This window comes from Hoplias malabaricus, chromosome 13, assembly GCF_029633855.1.
Source record: "Hoplias malabaricus isolate fHopMal1 chromosome 13, fHopMal1.hap1, whole genome shotgun sequence".
NCBI lineage: Eukaryota > Metazoa > Chordata > Actinopteri > Characiformes > Erythrinidae > Hoplias > Hoplias malabaricus.
This window is the reverse complement of record NC_089812.1, coordinates 8,734,420-8,761,905: the sequence shown is the minus strand read 5'-3', so window position 1 is coordinate 8,761,905 and position 27,486 is coordinate 8,734,420.

The following is a 27,486-nucleotide window of genomic DNA, read 5'->3' as shown; positions in this document are numbered from 1 at the left end:
CTACAGGCCAATATCAAACCTTCCTTTTATTGCTAAGATTCTAGAAAAAGTCGTGTCACAGCAGTTGTGCTCTTATCTACAAAACAACGACATTCATGACATTTTTCAGTCTGGATTTAGACCAAATCACAGCACAGAAACAGCTCTAACAAGAGTAACTAATGACTTACTCCTTTCACATGATAAGGGCTATATCTCTATTCTGGTGCTGCTTGACCTTAGTGCAGCGTTTGATACCATAGATCATGTGATGCTTCTTGATAGGCTGGAAAATCTGGTAGGAACAAAAGGATCTGCCCTCTCTTCGTTCAGATCTTATTTATCTGATCATTATCAATTTGTTTATCTGAATAATAAATCCTCTAATCATAATTTAGTTAAGTATGGTGTTCCACAAGGATCAGTGCTTGGCCCTGTATTGTTCACACTCTACATGCTGCCACTGGGTAGACTAATCCGCAAGCATGGGATTCAATTCCACTGTTATGCTGATGACACACAACTGTATATATCAGCCAAACCTAATGATGTTGCTTGTCTACGTAAAATATCAAAATGTCTAACTGAAATTAAAGACTGGATGATGCAAAATTTTCTCATGTTAAATTCTGACAAAACTGAAGTCTTGTTACTAGGTACAGATACACAGATACATTCACTCAGAAATACTGCTATTAATCTTGATAATTCAACAGTAAAACACAATACTGTCATTAAAAACTTAGGGGTAGCCTTTGATTCGACTCTCACATTTGATACCCACATATCCAATACAGTCAAAACCGCCTTCTTCCACCTACGCAATATTGCCAAAATTCGGCATATTTTATCATTAAAAGATGCAGAGAAACTAGTGCATGCATTTATAACTTCACGTCTAGACTACTGCAATGCGCTCCTGGCAGGGAGCTCATGCAAAGCGTTACACAAGCTTCAGTTAGTTCAAAATGCATCAGCCAGGGTGCTCACTAGAGCTAGAAAATTCGAACATATCACCCCAGTTCTCTCGTCCCTACACTGGCTACCTGTAAAATTTCGCATTGACTATAAAATACTCCTCTTAGCTTATAAATCTCTAAATGGTTTAGGCCCGCAGTATCTTACTGAACTTCTCATACCTTATCGCCCGTCACGTACACTTCGTTCACAGGATGCCCATCTACTCTTTGTTCCTCGCTTTAAGAAAAACACTGCAGGAGGAAGAGCCTTTTCTCACAGAGCTCCTCAACTCTGGAATAGCGTTCCGGTTACTGTTCGGGGCTCAGACACACTCTCAATCTTTAAATCTAGATTAAAAACCTACCTTTTCAAACAAGCTTTTGGTTAATCATTCACTTTCAGGTTACTCCTTCTCTTTTGGTGTTCGAGCTGGTTTTCATATTATCACTGTTCTGTATTAACACTGTTATATCACCATACCTACAGCATTTTTAGTTAGCTTTCTAGTAACCGCCAACACGCTGTCTGTCGCTGGGTTCTCTCGCCTGACCCGTGGAAGCTTTTTTCGCAGGACAAATTTGCCCGTTCTTTACCATGACCCTACTAACCTCTGTATTTTTATTTCCCTTTGTCTGGTTTTCGTTCTCCCGTCTGTATCATGCTTTGAGATGTCCTGCTGCTCTCCAGGTGTTGCCCTGATCCAGCCCCTGTGTATCCTGTACAAGATCCTGGCCTTCTCTCATCTACAATATCATGCTTGGCCACGCTGTTTTATCTCAGATTAACTCTGCACCTAATTTTAACTCACACAGAATCCCTGATCACCTTCTCCTTCATCAGACTCATACATCACTAATATACTACATTTACATTACTATAACCCCTTCATCTGTCATCATTTCACTTTTACTTCTGTTCTCTGTTGTGTCTCCGGAGTCGACCCGATGAGGATGGGTTCCCCGTATGAGTCTTGGTTCCTTCCAAGGTTTCTTCCTCGTGTGCTGAGGGAGTTTTTCCTTGCCACTGTTGCCCCTGGCTTGCTCATAGAAGGCTTGGACCCGGATCTTTGTAAAGCTGCTTTGTGATGACTTTTTGTTGTGAAAAGCGCTATATAAATAAAATTTGATTGATTGATTGATTGATTGTCCTGATGGTTTTGGGCATACAACTAGAGACTTGTCCCAATCCCAAGGCCGCTCCTCTAAACTTTAAACCCTGTCTACCCGCATAATCAGGATGGCAGCATGTATATGTATTTTTCTATGTCCATGACGTCATGATGCAAATCCAGTGTGAACTAAGTGTGTCCAGTACTTATGGTCTGCTGAGCTGAGTGGAGCAGTAGAGTCTCATCAACCCTCACCATGAAGAACACACTCTCTTTATTTCTGCTGCTCCTCACCTTCAGCAGTGAGTTCCTCAACATTTGATTCAGACTTTATCTTCATGTAATTACAATGTAATTAATAACATAATATTTTTCTTGTTTAAACAGGTGTAAAATGTCAAAGTATGGAATCATTAGAAAGTGCAGTTCAGGTAAAACCTGGAGAAACTCTGAATCTCTCCTGTAGAGGATCTGGATTCACTTTTAGCAGCTACTACATGATTTGGATCAGACAGAAGGCTGGAAAACCACTGGAATGGATGGGATATCATTATGGAAGTTGCCAAAGCTATGCGTCGTCTCTTCAAGGTCGAATTGAAATTACCAGAGATGATTCCAACAGTAAGACATATCTGAAACTGTCCAGAGTGACAGTAGAGGACTCAGCTGTGTATTACTGTGCAAGACAGTCACAGTGATAAATATCAGTTGAAACACTGTACAAAAACCTGCAGGTGGTAAAGAATATAAAGAACCACCACAGGGGGCAGTAGAGGATAAGAAATGAACAGCAGAATGACAAGTAACAGGAAATTTATACACTGCCTCGATTTGAGTTAGACCAGTCATGAGATCATCAGATTCTCACGGTTCTACGTTCTGTTGTGGTTTAAAATGTGTCAGGATATAATCTGAGATGCACAACAAGCAGAAGCTCTATGTAGTAACAGCCAAATCTGGTCATACAATTGTTTTTGTTTTCTATGCTCAGTTGTACTCGCTGACTGGTTGATGGGCCTCTCTTAAAACTGCAGAAGTCAAAACAACACGTCCAAACATTTGCAAACACTCTCACTGACTGATCACTTCACCTACTGTAACTTGTACCCATTCCTAATACAAATGTTCAGTTGTGATCACAGTTTGAATGATTTTTATACAAACTCACAGAAGGAAATGAGAAGCTCTGAAGAATCCCTACAGTGTGTGATCACACTGCCCCATGTCTAGTGTAACCCAGAGGGGTATAATTTCCCCCAGCACTGGACTGTGGAGAAATGGATATTTGTTCTTTGAAATAATGGAACACAATTCAATTATTTTTAAAAGTCATCCATAAACTGTGCCTGTGTTCATAGTTGAATGCTGTCAAATCTTTACAGCAAAGTTCAAAACTGTCCCAGAGTAGAAGCTGTTACTGCAGTAAATGTGTATAAACTGTCCATGACGTCATGATGCAAATCCAGTTTGAACTGAGTGTGTCCAGTACTTATGGTCTGCTGAGCTGAGTGGAGCAGTAGAGTCTCATCAACCCTCACCATGAAGAACACACTCTCCTTATTACTGCTGCTCCTCACCTTCAGCAGTGAGTTCCTCAACCTTTGATTCAGACTTTATCTTCAAGTAATTACAATGTAATTAATAACACAATATTTCACTTGTTTCAACAGGTGTGAAATGTCAAAGTATGGAATCATTAGAAAGTGCAGTTCAAGTAAAACCTGGAGAAACTCTGAGTCTCTCCTGTAGAGGATCTTGGTTCAGTTTTAGCAGCTACTACTTGCACTGGATCAGACAGAAGGCTAGAAAACCACTGGAATGGATGGGTGCTAAGGGCAACAATGCAGCATCTATCAAAGCCGATTGGAACTCAATGAAGATGGGTCCAATAGCATGATGTATCTGAAACTGTCGAGAGTGACAGTAGAGGACACAGCTGTGTATTACTGTGCACGAGAGTCACAGTGATAAATGTCTGTGGAAACACTGTACAAAAACCTGCAGGTGGTGAGGAAGGTAGAGACCCACTACAGGGGGCAGTAGAGGATTAGAAATGAACAGCAGAATAAGCAGGGGCAGAATTTCACACACTAACTCTAGGAGGTTGAACACTGTCATCAGTTAATCAGATCTGCACGGAACCATTTTCTGTTATGGGTTAAAATATGTAAATATTGAATGACTAAAGGAAATACAGCTCAGAATACTAAGATCTGCAGTAGAAATAACTTAATAATCTTATTTAGAGAATTAAGGCTTTCCAAGCAAGAATTAATCCTGATTCAATCTGCCCTTTCCCAGGCACCACTGAACATCCTAGAACAATGAAGTATTTGTGCACAAGAGGAGTGAACCCCTTGATAGGAATATCATTATTTCTTCATCACATTATTGTATTAGACCTTCATCATTGCTTCCAAGTCAAAGAGTAACCCATTAAAAAAACTTAAAGTGGACACAGTATACCTCTTTTTAAACAAGTTAGAATATGCCTATTGGCAATGCAAAACATATTCATGACGTTCTCTGCAAAAAATTACTGTCACATAAAGAGATTTCAACAACTCTCTTCTTGCTTGTTTCAGTCAATTTCAGAATGATCCATTTAAGGGTTCTGTCACTTTCATGCAAATAAGCTGTTGCTGGCCATGCCCCAAACAGCCCATGCATTTGTCTGATTCGGTAACAGTTGCAGTCTTTAAGGTGGAATAGAAGAAAAAGAAGCAAACATAGCTGTTTATTTCCCAGCTTGCACATTTTGTCACCTTAAATGATTCAGTAGTTTTGTACAGGCACCTGTAACTGCTTCACTGTTTAAGGGGTTTAAAAAAACGTCAAATATGCTGGTGTTAGTGTGTGGTAATGTGTGAATGTAACGGCAGCATTTAATGTGGAACTGAAATTTAAAAAAAACTAAACTTAGCACTTGGAAATAATTTCATCATTATTTTAAAGTGGTATGAAATAGTAAGAAACTTTTAGACTGTACTGGTGTGTTTGGGGAAGTTTACGCGTACTAGACATTATTAAAACATCAGTATAGCTTCACTTTTCAGCTTCAAAATTTGGCTCATGATACTGTGGCACTGCAAAGCCTGTAAGGTCATGGAGAGCAGATGCACGAAGTGCACACCACCTCTAAATATATTCCTCTAAATATATTTATGTAGACTATTATTTAGTTACTATCCAATCTGGAGAAAACAGTCTCAGGTTTACTTCACTGCTGTTCCCGCAGATCAATCTCGTGGAATGTTTTTTTCCCCTCTTTTCATTTCCTGAAGGATAGTTTTTCTTCATTTTCGCCTATACACAAATTCTCCTTAACTTGATACCAGGAAGGCCTTCATTAATTTGCGGGGCCATATTAAATGTGTGCAGTGAGTGTATAGGGTGGTCTGGCTCTGGCTGCACAAACACCTTCACGAATGCTAGGGTGGATCTATGCAAATTTCCCTAGTGTGACGTTACAATAAGGCAGCCACCCAAATGGCACATAGAAGCATATGATTCTTGACACCAAACTCTTTCAACTGACTCACAGAAATTGGGTGGATTTTTTTTAATGATTGGAGTGTTTATACACAGCAAATTCACAAGTGTTAAATCAACACCATTAGTTTAAAAATGTAAACTTGTCAACATTCTCAGTGTTAATGTAATGCTAAAAGGGGTGATTTAACAATAGTGAATTTGTTGTGCACCTACAGGGTTTTGTACAGTGTATCTACAGATATTTATCACGGTGACACTCATGCACAGTAATACACAGCTGAGTCCTCTACTGTCACTCTGGACTTTTTCAGATAAGCCATGCTTTTAGAATCATCTTGGGTGATTTCAGCTCTTCCTTGATAAGATAGTTACCCACTGCATAGTTACCCACATGTCCCATCCATTCCAGTGGTTTTCCAGCCTTCTGTGCATGTAGTAGCTGCTAAAACTAAATCCAGATCCTCTACAGGAGAGAATCAGAGTTTCTCCATGTACAAGACGGCACCTACAGGATTGGCTGTTAAGATAGCCCACCATGCAGCACTCACAAAAGCTTTTCCTTGTGCATTATGGATTGTGTTATTTGTAAGAGACGTTTTTATTTTGTGTTTTTCTTACCAAAAATGTATTAAATTTAATTAACATACATAATTTGCTAGTATGGACCACACCCGTATAGGCTGAAATGGGGAGGTGAACTCAGAAGTCGTTTGGGGAATAGTTCAGGGCGGTTTATGAATGGGTATGAAGCCAGACCCCCCTGTTGGATAAATGAATATGAGAAAAGGGTGGAGATGGGGTGGAGGCAGGAGCAAATTTAAAACAGCAGGCTCAGTGGGCTTGATAAAGGCCAAACACAGCTCCGAATATGGGGATCAGCAGGAATGAGATCCATCTCCTGAAATTCTAGCATGACTGGTAATTTGATTATTCAGATGCCGCAGTGGTAAAGGGGTGATGATTGTGAAATGTGATAGAGTCAGAATTGGTCTTAAGATGGACAAGATTATTGCATCGGCAGAAATCAAATTGATCAACTAATAATATAATTTTAAAGTATCACCAGCTAAATGTCATTAAGCTACGGTGTAACAATAATAGTGACATTTATCTGGGGCCACCATGATAATGCATCAGGCTGGATGCACTGGACAAAGTGTGGCTGGACAAAGTCCAATTTCTACTTCAGTGTAATTGATGGTGATTGGGTAATAGTGAGGGGTCTGAGGCTGGCAACAACAGGTGGAAAGTGGATTAGTAGTAGCCTTGAAGTCAAGTACTACAGAGGGACCGCATTAATAAAGCGAGATGTGCTTCGTTGGTAGGTGTGCCCTGGTGGTGCCTTTCCAATGGCATAGAGGGAATTGAGAACAGAATGGTGATCTAGAGGGATGACAGATGAGGCCAGTTAAGAAGCCCAAAAATGTCAGCACCGCAGGAAAGGCAATATAGAGAGAAGGCAGTTTGTCACATGGGAGAAAACTCTGAAAGAGAAAAATCCAAAAGGTGCTGAGGAGCTCAAGCAAGGAGGCAAGGTAGAAAGTTGACTACAAGATAATGAAGATGCCTAGAGGATGATTACAAACAGGTGCCAGAGGTGGTGTCAAGTGCTGGTCCAAGGTAACCTGGGGAGAGAGCATAAGCTGGAACTTAGGGGCTAGATAGCAGCGTGGTTGTGAAGATAGGAGGACAGGTTGAAGGTCCACAGCACCTGGAGGAATCAGTGCGACCAGTATCATAGGAGGCAGGGTGAGGTGCTGTTGCTAGCCGAGAGATGAAAGATTAAGGTCCTCGCTGGCATGAGCTGGAAAGTTAGAAGCTGAGAGCAACAAGGCTGCATGTCAGAGGGTGAATTGAATTTGAGGTGGCGTCAAGGGCCGGAGTGCTGCGTAGGGGGGCTGGTCCAAGGCCACGCCTGAGAAGAGAGCATAAGCTAGAACTTAGGGGCTCAGAGCAGCATGATTGCGAAGAGGAGAGGTCAGGTTGAAAGCCCACAGCTGCTGGAAGAATTAGTATGAATAGTACCATAAGAGGCAGTGCAGTCGCTAGGAGAAGCTTAGCTGCAAGCAGAAGCAGAAGGTAAGATCCAGCAGGAGACAGTGCAAGATGTACAGTGGACGTAGGGCGTCGTTTGTTTGTGAGGGTAAGGCATAGGGATGAGCATCCACAGCAGTTTCTGAGGAGAGATTGCAAGCTGAGAAGTTGGAGGTGGGCGGTGTGGCCGCAAAGCTATGGGGTTGGGACAATGGTCTGTGGCATGAGAAAGGAGGGCTGTAAAGGAAGAGCAGGATGCAGCAAACCACAAGGGGAAGGGGATTAGGATGAAGGCCCACATCAGGAGAGAGGGTGTGCTGTAAAGGAAGAGGCGGGGTGCAGGACAGCCGGAAAGGAGAGGATTAGGACATGGCCCATAATGGCCCCCGGGAAGATGATGAGATGGAAGGGTGTGGGCTGGAAGGTCTGAGGCATGCAGCTGCAGCTGAAATGTGGAAAGAGGTGGGATGAGGAAGGGAGGGGTGGGATGATGCGTAGAGTAGATCGTAGAATAGACCGCATCAAGTGCCCAGAGCACTGGACAGGACACATGTCGCCGCAGCACCTATAGAGGAGTGCGGGCTAGAAGGTCTGAGGCATACAACTGTGGCTGCAATGGGGGAAGAAGTGGGATGATGAGGGGAGGGGTGGGATGATAAGGGGAGGGGTGGGATGATGCGTAGAGTAGACCTACGTAGAGCAGACCGCGTTGAGTGCTCAGAGCGCTGGACGGGAGACAGGCCCGCTGTAGCACCTATAGAGGGGTGCGAGCTAGAAGGTCTGAGGCATGCAGCTGTGGCTGCAATGGGGGAAGAAGTGGGATGATGAAGGGAGGGATGGGATGAAAAGGGAAGGGGTGGGATGATGCATAGAGACAGATGTAGAGGAAGAGAAAGGGAGGGGTGGGATGATGAAGGGAGGGGTGGGATGATGCGTAGAGACAGATGTAGAAGAAGAGAAAGGGAGGGGTGGGATGATGTGTAGAGACAGATGTAGAGGAAGAGAAAGGCAGGGGTGGGATGATAAAGGGAGGGGTGGAATGATGCATAGAGAGGATAAGAGAGAACAAAACGAACTTGGAGGGCTGTGTCTAAATGGGTGCAATGCTGTCAATCAAGGCAGTGTTCAGATGGAAAGAGGAGCCGATTTGGAATGGAGGCTTAAACATGCTGCCTGCTTTCTTTTCCAACATTTGAGATAGGACCAACTTGGCAAGCAGTGTAGGTAAACTACTGCCCTGGAGATGTGCATAAATATTACAGATTCTAAGCCATTATCCAGTTCAGCTCAGATAATTATATTATTATCAAAACAGCCCTCTAAGGCACTGACCTGTGAGACAGCAAAGACTATAAGACATTGAGGCTAATATCTCCAGCTTAGACCCAACCAGGAAGGGTAACAGGAAGATGAAGAATGCTCCAGCAGGGGGTGTTGAGTCGGAGATAGAAGGTTGTGACGTCATCGCATTACAGCGCAGGGGCTCCTTACACTGGCAGACGGGTTTCTCTCTTCAGCTGAGTGAAAGAAGGGGACTCCATTGTTTCAGAGCATGTTGTTGAAACGCCGAGGCTGTTCTGCTGGAGAGGAGGAAATGGGGGTCTCAAGGCGCTGTAGAGCTCGTAGCTGTGGAGCAGCAGCCATAACGACAGTAGATTTGCGTTCCCCAAAACACGAGGCAACGAGTTGCAGCGTAGCCGGACATGAAGCTAAGTGGAGAATCGAAGCCTTGCACCAGCGTCGGAGGCAGATGCGGGGGGTCACTCGGGAGGCCGAATGCAGCAGGAGGAGAAGCAGGAGAACAGAACACCGATTTGGAATGGGTAAGACAGCAGATCATAGAACAGTTGAAGCGGTTGCAGGCGCGACCATCCATCTCCTGAACTAAATGAGGCGAGTTTGTCTGACGCGGAAATGACGTGAATTTGCAGGGTGTATATAGGGCTGAGAGGAGGAGTTTGGGCGTTCCTACTCCCAAAATTATGTTATTACATAACTTCACTTATATTAATCACATATTATTTACAAGGAAAAATTCTCTATATACACTCTACATACACCCAAAGTAATCCAGAAGCTTTGTAAATATAACAATAATAAATAGATATATTACCTAAAAAATATCTCTAAATGTCACTTAACCTCTGCTCAATTTTGTATGTTTGAATACTAAATTTAATCTTTCAAATCTACTTAATTTTTTAATTGTTTAAAATGTACTTAATGGGCGGCACGGTGGCACAGCAGGTAGTGTCGCAGTCACACAGCTCCAGGGACCTGGAGGTTGAGGGGTTCGATTCCTGCTCCAGGTGACTGTCTGTGAGGAGTTGGTGTGTTCTCCCTGTGTCTGCGTGGGATTCCTCCAGGTGCTCCGGTTTCCTCCCACAGTCCAAAAACACACGTTGGTAGGTGGATTGGCAACTCAAAAGTGTCCGTAGGTGTGAGTGTGTGTGTGTCTGTGTTGCCCTGTGAAGGACTGGCGCCCCCTCCAGGGTGTATTCCAGCCTTGCGCCCAATGATTCCAGGTAGGCTCTGGACCCACTGCGACCCTGAATTGGATAAGCGGTTACAGATAATGAATGACATTATGTTACATCAAAAAATTGAGTATAGCATAGTATAGTATAGCATGGTGAATGTGGGCTAGATCAATAGAAATCTCCCCAGCATTGGGCTGTGGAGGTGAAACTGTTTTCTCTGTAGTGACTGAACACTACACAATACAACTGGATAACACCAGATCTAATTGTCCAACATCAGTACCTCACCTCACTAATGTCTATGAAGTTGAATGCTATTAGATCCTCACAGCAATGTTCCAACATCAGGTGTAAACCCTTCCTACAAAAGGGGAGGCAGTTTTTGCCGAAAGAGGGTGATAATCCATCCATGATGTCATGATGCAAATCCAGTGTGAACTGAGTGTGTCCAGTACTTATGGTCTGCTGAGCTGAGTGGAGCAGTAGAGTCTCATCAACCCTCACCATGAAGAACACACTCTCCTTATTACTGCTGCTCCTCACCTTCAGCAGTGAGCTCCTCAACCTTTGATTCAGACTTTATCTTCATGTAATTACAATGTAATTAGTAATACAATTTTTCACTTGTTTCAACAGGTGTGAAATGTCAAAGTATGGAATCATTAGAAAGTGCAGTTCAAGTAAAACCTGGAGAAACTCTGAGTCTCTCCTGTAGAGGATCTGGATTCACTTTTAGCAGCTATGAAATGCACTGGATCAGACAGAAGTCTGGAAGACCACTGGAATGGATGGGACGTCTTTATGGCAGTGGAAAGGGGCATGACTATGCAGCATCTTTTCAAAGTCGAATTGAAATCACCAGAGACAATTCCAATAGCAAATCATATCTGAAACTGTCCAGAATGACAGTAGAGGACTCAGCTGTGTATTACTGTGCAAAGGATACACAGTAATAAATATATTTGGAAACACTGTACAAAAACCTGCAGGTGGTAAAGAAGGTGAAGGACCACCACAGGGGGCAGTAGAGGATTAGAAATAAACAGCAGAATGATCATTGTCTGAATCTTTCCAGTTTCATGTTGAGTGTGAGTGCTGTTAGTTCATCAGATCCACACTGTTCCATGTTCTGTTGTGGCTTAAAAAGTGTCATGACACAACCCACAATGCACCACAAGCTCAAGCTGCATTCTGAGTGCTGCAGAGAGGACCATTGGAACAGCTAATCCAGACTCTGCTGTCCTACCAACCCACCCCACCCCGCACCCATCTGATTTCCTGCCAACTTAGCCCCAGTACATGAAACTGCTGATGCCCCTGGCAGACCGATAGTGTTATAAATGTCCAACAGCATGTAACACAAAGTAAACATGTATATGAGTTTTCTAACACTGTAATTACTGATCATCCTTTAAAAGTTGAACATATTTCTGAGACGTATGCTCAACTGTGATCACAGTCAGTTTTCCTGTATAAAAGAACACAAAACTAAACAGAGAGTTCTGGAACAACCACAGATAGACTAAGATGACCATGCCCAGTGGTAAGCGAGGGCTACTCAGGTATAAAACCCCGCAACACTGGCCTGTGGAAGTGGAAATGTGTTCTGTTTATTGACTGAGCTCCGTCAAATACATTTGGAATAAGTTAGAGTGGCATTTGTGATCAAAATCACTAATGTCTATGGGGCTTGGTGCCATCTGATCCTCACCGAAATGCTTCTATATCAGGTGTAAACTCATTCTACAAAAAGAGAGGGGAGTAAGTGGTCCATGACATCATGATGCAAATCCAGTGTCAACTGAGTGTGTCCAGTACTTATGGTCTGCTGAGTTGAGTGGAGCAGTAGAGTCTCATCAACCCTCACCATGAAGAACACACTCTCCTTATTACTGCTGCTCCTCACCTTCAGCAGTGAGTTCCTCAACCTTTGATTCAGACTTTATCTTCATGTAATTACAATGTATTTAATAACACAATATTTCTCTTGTTTCAACAGGTGTGAAATGTCAAAGTATGGAATCATTAGAAAGTGCAGTTCAGGTAAAACCTGGAGAAACTCTGAGTCTCTCCTGTAGAGGATCTGGATTTAATTTTGGAGGCTATCACATGCACTGGATCAGGCAGAAGGCTGGAAAACCACTGGAATGGATGGGACGTGTTTATAGTGACGGGAGTGGGAATGACTATGCAGCATTTTTTCGAGGTCGAATTGAAATCACCAGAGACAATTCCAACAGCAAATCATATCTGAAACTGTCCAGAGTGACAATAGAGGACTCAGCTGTGTATTACTGTGCACGAGAGTCACAGTGGTAAATATCTGTGGAAATGTATGGATTTGAATGTATGAATGTAAGGAACCACCACAAGGGAGCAGTAGATGACAAGAAATGAACAGCAGAATGATAAGTGCCAGGAAATGTACTCACTGCTACGAGTTGAGTCAGACCAGTCATTAGTTCATCAGATTCACACAGTTCCACCTTCTGTTGTGGTTTAAAATGTGTCAAGAGACAATCCGTAATGCACAACAAGCAGAAGATCTATGTAGTAACAGCTAAATATGGTCGTACACAGTAAAATCCCCAGTGTTAAAATAAGACTAAGTGCTGATTTAACACTGGTGAATTTACTGTGTACAATTGTTTTTGTTTTGTATGCTCAGTTGTATTCGCTGACTGGTTGATGGGCCTCTCTTAAAACTGCACAAGTCAAAACAACATGTCCAAACATTTGCAAACACTCTCACTGACTGATCACTTCACCTACTGTAACTTGTACCCATTCCTAATACAAATGTTCAGTTGGGATCACGGTTTGAAAGATTTGTATACAAACTCATAGAAGGAAATGAGAAACTCTGAAGAATCCCCACAGTGTGTGATCACACTGCCCCATGTCTAGTGTAATCCAGAGGGGTATAATTCCCCCCCAGCACTGGACTGTGGAGAAATGGACATTTGTTCTTTGAAATAATAGAACACCATTTAATTCTTTTTAATATTCATCCAAAAACAGTACCTGATCTCACTAATGTTTTTAAGGTAGAATGCAATCAAATCTTTACAGCAATGTTCAAACCTTAAGTTCAAAAGTTTCCCAGAAGTGTGTAAGCTTTTGCTGTAGTAAAGGGGGATAAAAAGTCCATGACGTCATTATGCAAATCCAGTGTGAACTGAATGTGTCCAGTACTTATGGTCTGCTGAGCTGGGTGGAGCAGTAGAGTCTCATCAACTGTCACCATGAAGAGCACACTCTCCTTATTACTGCTGCTCCTAACCTTCAGCAGTGAGTTCCTCAACCTTTGATTCAGGCTTTATCTTCATGTAATTACAATGTAATTAATAATACAATATTTCTCTTGTTTCAACAGGTGTGAAATGTCAAAATATGGAATCATTAGAAAGTGCAGTTCAGGTAAATCTTGGAGAAACTCTGAGTCTCTCCTGTAGAGGATCTGGATTCACTTTTAGTGACTATAGCAGAGGTCCCCAACCACTGGGTCGCGACCCGGTACCGGGCTGTGGGCCATTAGGTACCGGGCCGCACAGAACGTGTGATTTTTTCTTTTTTCAAATTTTTTTTAATTGATTATCAGTCTAAATGTTGATGTTTTATTTTGAAAAGTGACTTCTGTGACGCACAGACGCTTACATGCGTAACCCACGGACAGCGAAAGAATGAATCCGCGACCCGTTTGTAAACAAACCTGGTGAATGGAGCCTGTCCGTGCTAGAAGAGGATCAACTGCTGGACATTGCAAATGACGGTGGCTTAAAAGTATGTTTCAAACAACAACTTTGCCAGTGTTCTGGGTTAAAATCGAGGCAGAATAATCCTGAGATCGCCCAAAAGGCATTGAATGCCCTGCTTCAATTTCCAACCACCTATCTTTGTGAAGCAGGATTTTCTGCGGTGACCCCAACCAAAACGAAACTACAGAACAGACTGAACATATGGAACACATTTCAGATGTCACTGTCTCCCATTACCCCGAGATGGGACAGGCTCGTTGCAGAGAAACAAGCTCAGGGCTCTCTCTAATTGACATTATTATTATTTGATTGACATGTTCACCCTTTTATAGAGAAATGACCAGTATTGTCACTTGAATCGAGTTTAGTTTTTTATTATAATTATTTCTTATTAGAAAGGATTTTCGTTCAAAAATAAATGTTTTCGTTTACAGAGATGTTATTGATATTAATTTATGAACAAAAGGTTGTTTATTGTGTGTTGATGTTTGCATTTGACATAAGACCACTGCGGATGATTTATTATTAGATTATGTCATTAACGATTATCGAGCAAATGTAGGCCTGAGCATTGAAGGCCGGTCCGTGAAAATATTGCCTTAGATGAAACCGGTCCGTGGTGCAAAAAAGGTTGGGGACCGCTGGACTATAGCATGCACCAATCCATTCCAGTGGAAAACCACTGGAATGGATTGGATATTTGTATGGAGGTATCATTAACTATGCTGCATCTCTTCAAGGCCGGACTGAAATCACCAGAGATGATTCCAGCAGCAAAATATTTCTGAAACTGTCCAGAGTGACAGTAGAGGACTCAGCTGTATATTTCTGTGCAAGAGAGTCACAGTGATAAATATCTGTGGAAACACTGTACAAAAACCAGCAGGAGGTATAGAAGGCAGAGGCCCACCACAGGGGGCAGTAGAGGATTAGAAATTAACAGTAGAAAAATCAGTGTCTGAATCTTTACAGAGTGTGAGTGCTGTTAGTTTATCAGATCATGTTCTGTTGTGGCTTAAAAAGCGTCATGCCACAATCCACAATCCACAATGCACCACAAGCACAAGCTCCATTCTGAGTGCTGCAGAGAGGGCTATTGGAACAGCTAATCCAGACTCTGCTGTCCTGGACATTTTATCCAGTAAACTGTGATCACTGACTGCACAGACATGTTTCAGGGGGACTATAGGCCCGTTAATTATTCTTTAACCTCAACTAATAAACCTTCCTGCTAAAATATGAAATTGTCCTGGTTTTGGACACTAAAATATGTGTTCCATAATTAATCAATACATAAATTACCATATTTTGATTTTCCGAGGCTGGACTATTGAGATTGATGGTTTATTTCAGACTTACAGAAACACCTCTGCTGTCATTCGGCTGGAGGTGTTCATGTGTGTCTCAAAAACATCACGCTCACCACATTTGGCCAGTGTCAATTACCCTGATAGCAACACCCTTCAAAATTTCATCCAGAATTGCCCCCAGTTCATACATCTACACTGATGTCCCTGGCTGATTGATAGTTTGATGAGTGTCCCACAGAACTGAATAATTCAAGATCAACATGTCCATATATTTGCAGAAATTCTTTATAATTACTGATTATTAACCTCTTAAAGCTGCACTCATTTCTGAGACACAAATTTAGTTGTGATCACACAGTCAGTTTATCTCTATAAAAGAGCAAGGAACAAAATGGAATGTTCTGGAACACAGATAAACTAAGATTACCAAGCCCAGTGTTAAGTGTGAGCTAAAAAGGTAAACCACCCCAGCACTGTGCTGTGGAAGGAGAACTGTGATCTCTTTAGTGACTGAGAGCCATATACATTTTGGAATGAGTTACAGAGGCATTTGTGATCAAAGCAATTCGTCCCACATCAGAACCAGATCTTATTAATGTCTATGAGGCTGACACAGCGCAGAAAAACTGTTCAAACACTCTCTGAATGTGCAGAAACTGCTCTTTCGATTGGATGTTATTGTGACTGTACATGATATTGTACATCCTGAATTACGAGCCCATGAATAAGCTTGAGACATGCCTCCTCTGACTCTTGCCGTGTCTAACTGGTGGATTCACTTGTTTTTAAGACTCTGATTAATCTATTTCAATCACCAAACAATTCATCCACATGAGTAAAGGGAAGTTTTCACAAGAAATAAAACAATTTTCTAAAATCGGATTTAGGTTTTTCAGGGTTAGAGACAGATTATCTCTTCATAAAATGCTCTAGGTCACATGGGCCCCTATTAATGAGAGAGCTGAGATTGTTCTGAACATTTTGATTTAAAACATCTGAGCAATATATTATAATACCAGTACTTTAAAGATAAATTTCAGAAAATTGAGAAAATGTCCTTAAACCCCAAAGGATTAACTCCAACAACTAAACTGTCCCTTAAAATATGGAATTGTCTTTACTTGGACACTAAAATATATAGTCCATATTTAACCGCTAAGGGACACAATTCAATTTGTATTTCTGAGGTGAGACCCTTGAGATGGATTTTTCATTTGAGAAAGAAATACCATTGGTGTCCCTCAACTGAAGGTGATTCTGTCTGTCTAAAAAAAACATCACCCACCACATTTGGATAGTTTCCATTACCACCACCCCAACCCCAACACCCATCAGATTTCCAGCCAGCTCAGCCCCCAGTGCATAAACCTCTACTGATGTCCCTGGCTGACCGGCAGTTGTCCAAAAGTGACATACACTTTTTAAAATGACTGATCACCTCTTTACACTGCACACATTTCTGAGACATGTTCAGTTGTGATCACACTCTGTTTAAGAACAAAAAGCAAAATGGAATGGACCCAAACAATACACAGACTAAAATGACCAATCCCTGAGGGCTATACACATATAAAGACCCTGAATACTGGGCTGAGGAACTGAAACTGTGTTCTGTTTAGTGGCTTAGCTCTGTGAAATTCATTTGGAATTATTAGAGTAGAACCTGACCTCACTAAAGTCTATGAGACAGATTGCTGTCAAGTCCTCACAACGATTTTCCAGCATCAGGTGTAAAACATTTCCACAAAATTATAAGCAGTTTCTGCAGTAAATGTGTATAAACTGTCTATGACGTCATGATGCAAATCCAGTGTAAACTGAGTGTGTCCAGTACTTATGGTCTGCTGAGCTGAGTGGAGCAGTAGAGTCTCATCAACCCTCACCATGAAGAACATGGTTCTCCTTATTACTGCTGCTCCTCATCTTCAGCAGTGAGTTCCTCAACCTTTGATTCAGAGTTTCAACCTTTGATTCTGAGTCTCTCCTGTAGAGGATCTGGATTCACCTTTAGCAGCTGCTACATGCACTGGATAAGACAGAAGGCTGGAAAACCACTGGAATGGATTGCTGAAGTTTGGAGCAGTGGAGGTAGAAAGGCAAAATCTCTTGAAGGACACAACTGAAAGGCAAGAGCTGAGTGCTATCATCTGTTCATCAGATCCCTATGGTTTTATTTTCTGTCGTGTTTTAATATATATATATATATATATATATATATATATATATATACATTACTACAGTGTTACCTTATTAAAATTCTGTAAACTAAATTTTGGGCATTGTCTCCACATAGAAGCTGGAAGCTCCTATTAAGCTGCAGTTTTAGAGCCACAGCTTGAACAATATTTTATTTCTGTCCATGACGTCATGATGCAAATCCAGTGTGAACTGTGTGTGTCCAGTACTTATGGTCTGCTGAGCTGAGTGGAGCAGTAGAGTCTCATCAACCCTCACCATGAAGAACACACTCTCCTTATTACTGCTGCTCCTCACCTTCAGCAGTGAGTTCCTCAACCTTTGATTCAGACTTTATCTTCATGTAATTACAATGTAATTAATAACACAATATTTCACTTGTTTCAACAGGTGTGAAATGTCAAAGTATGGAATCATTAGAAAGTGCAGTTCAGGTAAAACCTGGAGAAACTCTGAGTCTCTCCTGTAGAGCATCTGGATTTAGATTTAGCAGCTACAACATGCACTGGATCAGACAGAAGGCTGGAAAACCACTGGAATGGATGGGAGGGACAGGTGGTTACACTCCACCTGTCTTTTCAAGGTCGGATTAAAACTACCAGAGATGATTCCAAAAGCATGGCATTTCTGCAACTGTCCGGAGTGACAGAAGAGGACTCAGCAGTGTATCATTGTGCAGCAGACTCACAGTGATAAATATCTGTGGACACACTGTACAAAAACATTGTTCGGCTGATAGTTTTTTTCATGAAGGGATGTTATTCAGAGGCTTATTTTCAGCATGTGGCATAGAAAATTAAACAGGGAAACCACAGGGGGAAGTAGAAGACATGAGATGAAGAGATGTGTCAGGAACGAGGGACGGATTGAGGGAGGCGGACGCATTCGCTAAAACACGGGATAATTTAATATAAACAAAACAACGATACTTAAACAGGACACAAACAAACAAGGATCCAAACAAGCTAAATAAAACAAAGGAAACTGGACAGGGAGAACAGGACAGACGGACGAAAAGCGACACGACGAAAAAGGAGAAGAAACGGGGAAACTCTAGAGACAGACGGACAGACTAAATAACATGACCAACTAAACACAGGATAAAGGGGAAATGTACCACAAACGGATGAGAGACAAGAGGGCTTAAATACTCACACAAACGAGACGCACCTGAGACAGATAACGAGAAGGACGGGTTAACAGATGACACGGACGAGGAGGCGGAGACCAGGACATAAACAAAACAGAGCCATGTGCAAATAAAGCACATGGCGGGGACAACAGACTGACAGGACGAAGGCGTGACAGATGCCCCCCCCAAGAACGCGCAACTCCCGGGCGCGTACTCCTAAACCCCCCAGGAGCTGGCACTGGAGAGGGCACGGAAAACAAGACAGGACAACAAACCAACAGGTAACAGGACTCAGGACAGGACGGGAACAGACACAGGAGCTGGGGACACGACAGGACCGAATATACGAGACGGGACATGGGACATGACAGGAGACTGACAAAGGGGGGCAGCAAGAGACGAGAACGGACTGGACAGGACAGGAGTGGACACATGGGACTTGACAGAGTTTTTGACATTGGACATGACACTGGATGGAAACAGGGACTGGACAGAAGACGGGACAGGTGACAGAACTTGGTGCTGGGACTGGACGGGAGCAGAGACTGGTGACAAGACGCTGGACAGGATAGGAACATTAGACTGGACAGGGGTATGTGACTGGACAGAAGACAGGACAGGTGACATGACACTAGACTGAAACGGAGACTGGACATGACTAACAGGGGACTGGACATGAGACAGGACAGAGGGTTGGAACGGGGACTGAACAGGAGACGGGACTTGAGACTGAACAGAGGGTTGAAAGGGAGGCTGGACAGGACTAACAGGGGACTGGACATGTGACGAGACTGAGGGTTGAAACGAGGACTGAACAGGACTAACAGGAAACTGGACTGGACTAGGTAGGGGAACAGGTACAAGAACATTTACAGGGACTGACACCAACACAGTGACCGGGACCGGGACAGACACAAAGGCAGACACGGGTACAGGGACAAGGACAGAGACGGGAACCAGGACAGGGACAGACAAGGGAACCAAAATAACAGGGGGGTGCCCAGGACTGGCTAATGTCTGTGGGGTAGTCTGAGGAACCAGCCTAGGCACAGTTCTGGGGATCGGCCCTGAAGTCCTTCGGGCCGACCTACGGACATGGACAGGAGAGGCCGTAGCCACAGTCACGGGGACAGGAGCGGCCGTAGCCACAGTCACGGGGACAGGAGTGGCGGGCGCCGCCACAGTCACGGAAACAGGAGCGGCGGGCGCCGCCGCCGTCACGGACACTGGAGCGGCGGGTGCCGCCATCAACGGGACAGGAGCGGCGGGTGCCGCCATCAACAGGACAGGAGCGGCGGGTGCCGCCATCACGGACACTGGAGCGGCGGGTGCCGCCATCACGGACACTGGAGCGGCGGGTGCCGCCATCACGGACACTGGAGCGGCGGGTGCCGCCATCACGGACACTGGAGCAGCGGGTGCCGCCATCACGGACACTGGAGCGGCGGGTGCCGCCATCACGGACACTGGAGCGGCGGGTGCCGCCATCACGGACACTGGAGCGGCGGGTGCCGCCATCACGGACACTGGAGCGGCGGGTGCCGCCATCACGGACACTGGAGCGGCGGGTGCCGCCATCACGGACACTGGAGCGGCGGGTGCCGCCATCACGGACACTGGAGCGGCTGGTGCCGCCATCACGGACACTGAAGCGGCGGGTGCCGCCATCACGGACACTGAAGCGGCGGGTGCCGCCATCACGGACACTGGAGCGGCGGGTGCCGCCATCACGGACACTGGAGCGGCGGGTGCCGCCATCACGGACACTGGAGCGGCGGGTGCCGCCATCACGGACACTGGAGCGGCGGGTGCCGCCATCACGGACACTGGAGCGGCGGGTGCCGCCATCACCGAGACAGGAGCGGCGGGTGCCGCCATCACCGAGACAGGAGCGGCGGGTGCCGCCATCACCGAGACAGGAAGCCCTGCGACGTCGTCCACGGAGGCAGGGGAACCTGCGACGTCGTCCACGGAGGCAGGGGAACCTGCGACGTCGTCCACGGAGGCAGGGGAACCTGCGACGTCGTCCACGGAGGCAGGGGAACCTGCGACGTCGTCCACGGAGGCAGGGGAACCTGCGACGTCGTCCACGGAGGCAGGGGAACCTGCGACGTCGTCCACGGAGGCAGGGGAACCTGCGACGTCGTCCACGGAGGCAGGGGAACCTGCGACGTCGTCCACGGAGGCAGGGGAACCTGCGACGTCGTCCACGGAGGCAGGGGAACCTGCGACGACGTCCAAGGAGGCAGGGGGACCTGCGACGACGTCCAAGGAGGCAGGGGGACCTGCGACGACGTCCAAGGAGGCAGGAGAGGCGCGCGTCGCGCTCACGAAGACAGGAGAGCCGCGCGCCGCGCTCTCGAGGACAGGGGTTTGTGCTGCTCGCCGGGCTCGCGCTGGAGCTGTAAAGGGTTTAGGGGGTTTCACAGGCGCACCCATTAGATCACCTCGAGGTGCGCCCCTGTTAGCCTCAGACCTCAGAGGTACGGAGGTGAGGCTAACAGCCCCTACCCTTAACGCCTCCCCAAAAATTTCCCCGGACCTGAGGGGGTAATCCTCCAGCGAGGGGGGAACTCCAGCACGGTTCTTTCGCCGACTCCTACGACTCGCGCTGGAGCAATCACTCGACTCATGAATCGACTCATGAATCGACTCCTCCCGAAGGCGCTGAGCCACTGTGGCATGTATCTGTCGGAGCCGGCTACTCCATTCCACAGCCCTATTAAACGTATTTTCTGTGCTAGCTGCGTCCTGGTGGTGGTACATTCTGTCAGGAACGAGGGGAGGATTGAGGGAGGCGGACGCATTCGCTAAAACACGGGATAATTTAATATAAACAAAACAACGATACTTAAACAGGACACAAACAAACAAGGATCCAAACAAGCTAAATAAAACAAAGGAAACTGGACAGGGAGAACAGGACAGACGGACGAAAAGCGACACGACGAAAAAGGAGAAGAAACGGGGAAACTCTAGAGACAGACGGACAGACTAAATAACATGACCAACTAAACACAGGATAAAGGGGAAATGTACCACAAACGGATGAGAGACAAGAGGGCTTAAATACTCACACAAACGAGACGCACCTGAGACAGATAACGAGAAGGACGGGTTAACAGATGACACGGACGAGGAGGCGGAGACCAGGACATAAACAAAACAGAGCCATGTGCAAATAAAGCACATGGCGGGGACAACAGACTGACAGGACGAAGGCGTGACAAGATGAGTTGCTATCTCTGAAAGATTTACAAGCTGTACCATCTTGAAATTCAGTACTTTTAACAGTTTCAGCAGACTAACGTCACAAATATAATATACTCAGAAATAATCAGTTTCCAAACTGAAAGTCCATCTATTCTTTTCCACATGTCCTCTGTCTGTGTTGTACAAAGAGTGATAAACTGTACCATTTACTCTCTGATCTCACTAGTACACAATAATATTTCACCAATAGGAATTACAGATCATCCACTAACAGTGATATTCATGGTGTGCCTCAGTGTTCAAACCTAGTCTCCAGTCTGAATTATAATAGACATGTTAACCCTTGTTCAAACTATGCTTAGATATGTTTTATAGTTACACTCAGGAGCACTGGACATTAGTGGACCTGTTTGCCCAGGGCCCTCCTTGGTCAGGGGCCCTCCAACATCCTCATAAATATATTTATTTTGGTTTCTAATTTTTATACTCTGAGTGATTATAGAAATAAATAATGCCAGATTGCATATGTTATGATATGTTCTGTTTACCTGCGTGTTGTGTTCTTTAACCTCTCCACCCTCCAACTATACCACCCTCCACCTCAAAAGCACAAGTGGTTTGACCCTTGTGCACACAAATCTATCACATAATTTCTGTGTTGTTGAGTTGGGGGATGTTAGTGGTGCTGGACAGGCTAATAGGAAACTGAAATCAGGCTTCCAAATATGTTAGAAGCAGAGAGAGAGCGTTAGAGTGAGAGAGAGAGGGGTTAAATCACAAGGGTAGGCCATTTCTGACCAATTTTTGTCGGGTGTCTCAATCAAAGTCATAGGACTTTCTTTCATTGCAGCAGTCATAGTGTTATTATAACAGACATAACCCAACAAAGTTAGCCTCAGCCCAGCAGCGAATTGTAAGTTCCAGAAGCAGCTCCAGTCCCTGAGGAAGAAAGAGCAGGCACCACTAATTTTTCTGATGTCATGGACCATTTGACTTCCCCAAAGTAGGTGGCTAGCGGTTCAGTTCAGAGAAAAGTAAAATGAAATATCTTTAAAAATCATGTTAGTTAAATGTTACAGTCTAATTCCAGGATTAATAGCTAATATCAGTTTAACTGTTCACACTTGCAGGAGTCTGTTAGTAAAGTTACAGTTGGTGGGCCCTGGGGAAACTACTGTCATGACAGCTTGATTACATATTTTTTTCTGTCCATGACGTCATGATGCAAATCCAGTGTGAACTGAGTGTGTCTAGTACATATGGTCTGTTGAGCTGAGTGGAGCAGTAGAGTCTCATCAAACCTCGCCATGAAGAACACACTCTCCTTATTACTGCTGCTCCTCACCTTCAGCAGTGAGTTCCTCAACCTTTAATTTAGACTTTACCTTCATGTAATTACAATGTAATTAATAATACAATATTTCTCTTGTTTCAACAGGTGTGAAATGTCAAAGTATGGAAAAAGTATCAGACAGAAGATTGGAAAACCACTGGAATGGATCTGATGTATTTATAGTCATGGACGGACCACTGCATATGCAACGTCTTTTCAAGGTCGAACTGAAATCACCAGAGACAATTCTAACAGCAAGACTTTTCTGAAACTGTGCAGAGTGACAGTAGAGGACTCAGTTGTGTATTACTGTGTAAAGGATACACAGTAAGAAATATCTGTGGAAACACTGCAGGTGGTGAAGAAGTTAAAAGACCACCCCAGGGGGCAGTAAAGGATTAGAAAAAAACAGCAGAATGATCAGTGTCTGAATCATTACACAGTTATTTTGAGGCTGAGTCATCAGTTCATCATATCCACACGGTTTCATGATCTGTTGTACTTTAACCCATAGGAGCCCTGACTCAGTTCACCATGAAAAATAAGAGACATGGAACAAGATGGAAAGCTTTTCTTTTCACATTTCTTTGCTACATTCTGTAATTATTGCTGAGTTATAATCCAACATTGTACTTGTTCGTTAACATATAAAGGGTACATTTGGGCAGCATAGTGGCTCAGCAGGTAGTGTTGCAGTCACACTGCTCCAGGGACCTGGAAGTTGTGGGTTTGATTCCCGCTCCGTGTGAATGTCTGTGAGGAGTGTGGTGTGTTCTCCCTGTGTCCGCGCGGGTTTCCTCTGGGTGCTCTGGTTTCCTCCCACAGTCCAAAAATCACACGTTGGTAGGTGAATTGTTGACTCAAAAGTGTCCGTAGGTGTGTGTGTGTGAATGTGTGAGTGTTGCCCTGTGAAGGACTGGCGCCCCCTCCAGGGTGTATTCCTGCCTTGCGCCCAATGATTCCAGGTAGGCTCTGGACCCACCGCCAGCCTGAACTGGATAAGCGCTTACAGATAATGAATGAATGAATGAATGACAGGTACATTTCATGTTAAGTAGCTTTCTGTTAGAGTAGAGTTGGGTTTCTCAGCATTCTGAGGAGACATCTGAGGATCACATAGAGCAGCTCATACACAGAGAGAACCACTTGTTCATTTTGCCAAGACATGATGATTATTTTAAGTAGAACTAAATAGTTTTTGCAGACCAGAATACATACTAACTGTCTATTTAATAATAAATATCACATTATTATTTCCCTCTTTGGCCTTTATTTAAGTCTTTAAATGTGGTGTGATCTGGTGAATGTATAGAGCATATGTCTGTATACAAGTGTAAATAATATGTCATTTATCTAAAATTATGTTAATATTAAATGTAATAAATATATGGTTATGAAAACACAAAAATTAAAATATCTCTTTCAAATAACACAGTCCATAATACACAAGGACAAGCTGTTGTGAGTGCTGCAGGGAGTTCAATCGTAACAGCCAATCCTGAGGGTGCTGTCTCAAACATTTTATCCACTTAAATGTAACAGCTGACTGGTTAGAACACAGATAAAGTAAGAGTATCAAGTCCAGAGTTAAGGGTAAGATAAAAAGCTAAACCCCTCAGCACTGTGCTGTGGAAGGTGAAATGTGTTCTATTACTGAGAACCATCCGATACTTTTGGTATGAGTCTGAGTGGCATTTGTAATCAAAAGCAAATCGTCCAACATCAGAACCAGATCTTACTAACATATATAAGACTGAATGCCAGCAAATTCTCACAGCAATGTTCCAACATCAGGTGTAAACCCTTCCTACAAAAGGGGAGGCAGTTTTTACAGAAAATGGGTGATAATCCATCCATGACGTCATGATGCAAATCCAGTGTGAACTGAGTGTGTCCAGTACTTATGGTCTGCTGAGCTGAGTGAAGCAATAGAGTCTCATCAACCCTCACCATGAAGAACACACTCTCCTTATTACTGCTGCTCCTCACCTTCAGCAGTGAGTTCCTCAACCTTTGATTCAGACTTTATCTTCATGTAATTACAATGTTATTAACAATACAATATTTCTCTTGTTTCAACAGGTGTGAAATGTCAAAGTATGGAATCATTAGAAAGTGCAGTTCAGGTAAAACCTGGAGAAACTCTGAGTCTCTCCTGTAGAGGATCTGGATTCACTTTTAGCAGCTATGAAATGCACTGGATCAGGCAGAAGGCTGGAAGACCACTAGAATGGATGGGACGTCTTTATGGCAATGGAAAGGGGCATGACTATGCAGCATCTTTTCAAAGTCGAATTGAAATCACCAGAGACAATTCCAATAGCAAATCATATCTGAAACTGTCCAGAGTGACAGTAGAGGATTCAACTGTGTATTTCTGTGCAAAGGATACACAGTAATACATATCTGTGGAAACACTGTACAAAAACCTGCAGGTGGTAAAGAAGGTGAAGGACCACCACAGGGGGCAGTAGAGGATTAGAAATGAACAGCAGAATGATCAGTGTCTGAATCTTTACAGTTTCATGTTGAGTGTGAGTGCTGTTAGTTCATCAGATCCACAGTGTTTCATGTTCTGTTGTGGCTTAAAAAGTGTCATGACACAATCCACAATGCACCACAAGCACAAGCTGCATTCTGAGTGCTGCAGAGAGGTCTATTGGAACAGCTAATCGAGACTCTGCTGTCCTGGACATTTTATCCAGTAAACTGTGATCACTGACTGCACAGACATGCTTCAGGGGGAGTATAGGCCCACTAATTATTCTTTAACCTCAACTAATAAACCTTCCTGCTAAAATATGAAATTGTCCTGGTTTTGGACACTAAAATATGTGTTCCATAATAAATCAATACATTAATTACCACATTTTGATTTTCTGAGGTTGGACTATTGAGATTGTTGGTTTATTTCAGACTTACAGAAATACCTCTGCTGTCATTCGGCTGGAGGTGTTCATGTGTGTCTCAAAAACATCACGCTCACCACATTCTGCCAGTGTCAATTACCCTGATAACAACACCCTTCAAAGTTTCATCCAGAATTGCCCCCAGTTCATACATCTACACTGATGTCCCTGGCTGATTTATAGTTTGAAAAGTGTCCCACAGAACTGAATAATTCAAGATCAACATGTCCAAGTGTTTGCAGACACTCTTTATAATTACTGATTATTAACCTCTGAAAGCTGCAATCATTTCTGAGACATGAATTTAGTTGTGATCACACAGTCAGTTTATCTCTATAAAAGAGCAAGGAACAAAATGGAATGTTCTGGAACTAAACTAAGATTACCAAGCCCAGTGTTAAGTGTGAGCAAAAAAGGCAATCACCCCAGCACTGTGCTGTGGAAGGAGAACTGTGATCTCTTTAGTGACTGAGAGCCATATACATTTTGGAATGAGTTACAGAGGCATTTGTGATCAAAGCAAATCATCCCACATCCGAATCAGATCTTATTAAGAACAAAAAGCAAAATGGAATGGACCCAAACAATACACAGACTAAAATGGCAGATCCCATATGGATATACACATATATAAACCCCCACTATTGGGCTGAGCAAGTGGAACTGTGTTCTGTTAAGTGGCTGAGCTCCATCAAATACATTTGGAATTATTAGGGTGGTGTTTGTGATCAAAAGTAAATCGTCCAACATCAGAAACTGACCTCACTAAAGTATATGAGGCAGATTGCTGTCAAGTCCTCACAACAATTTTCCAGCATCAGGTGTAAAACATTTCCACAAAATTATAAGCAGTTTCTGCAATAAATGTGTATAAACTGTCCATGACGTCATGATGCAAATCCAGTGTGAGCTGTGTCCAGTACTTATGGTCTGCTGAGCTGAGTGGAGCAGTAGAGTCTCATCAACCCTCACCATGAAGAACACACTCTCCTTATTACTGCTGCTCCTCACCTTCAGCAGTGAGTTCCTCAACGTTTGATTCGGACTTTATCTTCATGTAATTACAATGTAATTAATAACACAATATTTCACTTGTTTCAACAGGTGTGAAATGTCAAAGTATTGAATCATTAGAAAGTGCAGTTCAGGTAAACCTCCTGTTCTAGAGGATCTGGATTCACCTTTAGCAGCTACGGCATGCATTGGATGAGACAGAGGGCTGGAAAACCACTGGAATGGATTGCTGAAGTATGGAGCAGTGGAGGTAGAAAGGCAAAATCTCTTGGAGGACGCATAGAAATGAAAAAGGACAATTCTAACAGCATGGTCTATCTGAAACTGTCCAGCATGACAGTAGAGGACTCTGCTGTGTATTACTGTCCACGAGATTCCCAGTGATACATATCTATAGAAGCGCTGTACAAAAACATGGGTCTCTTGGTTATTTTCATGAGGGGATGTTATTCACAGTCTTAGTTTCAGCAGGTGGAAAAGAAGATTTAAAAAGGCAAACACAGGGGGCATTAGAGGACATGACATGAAGTACAAAGTGGCAAATTCCAATACTTCTTAAAACTGC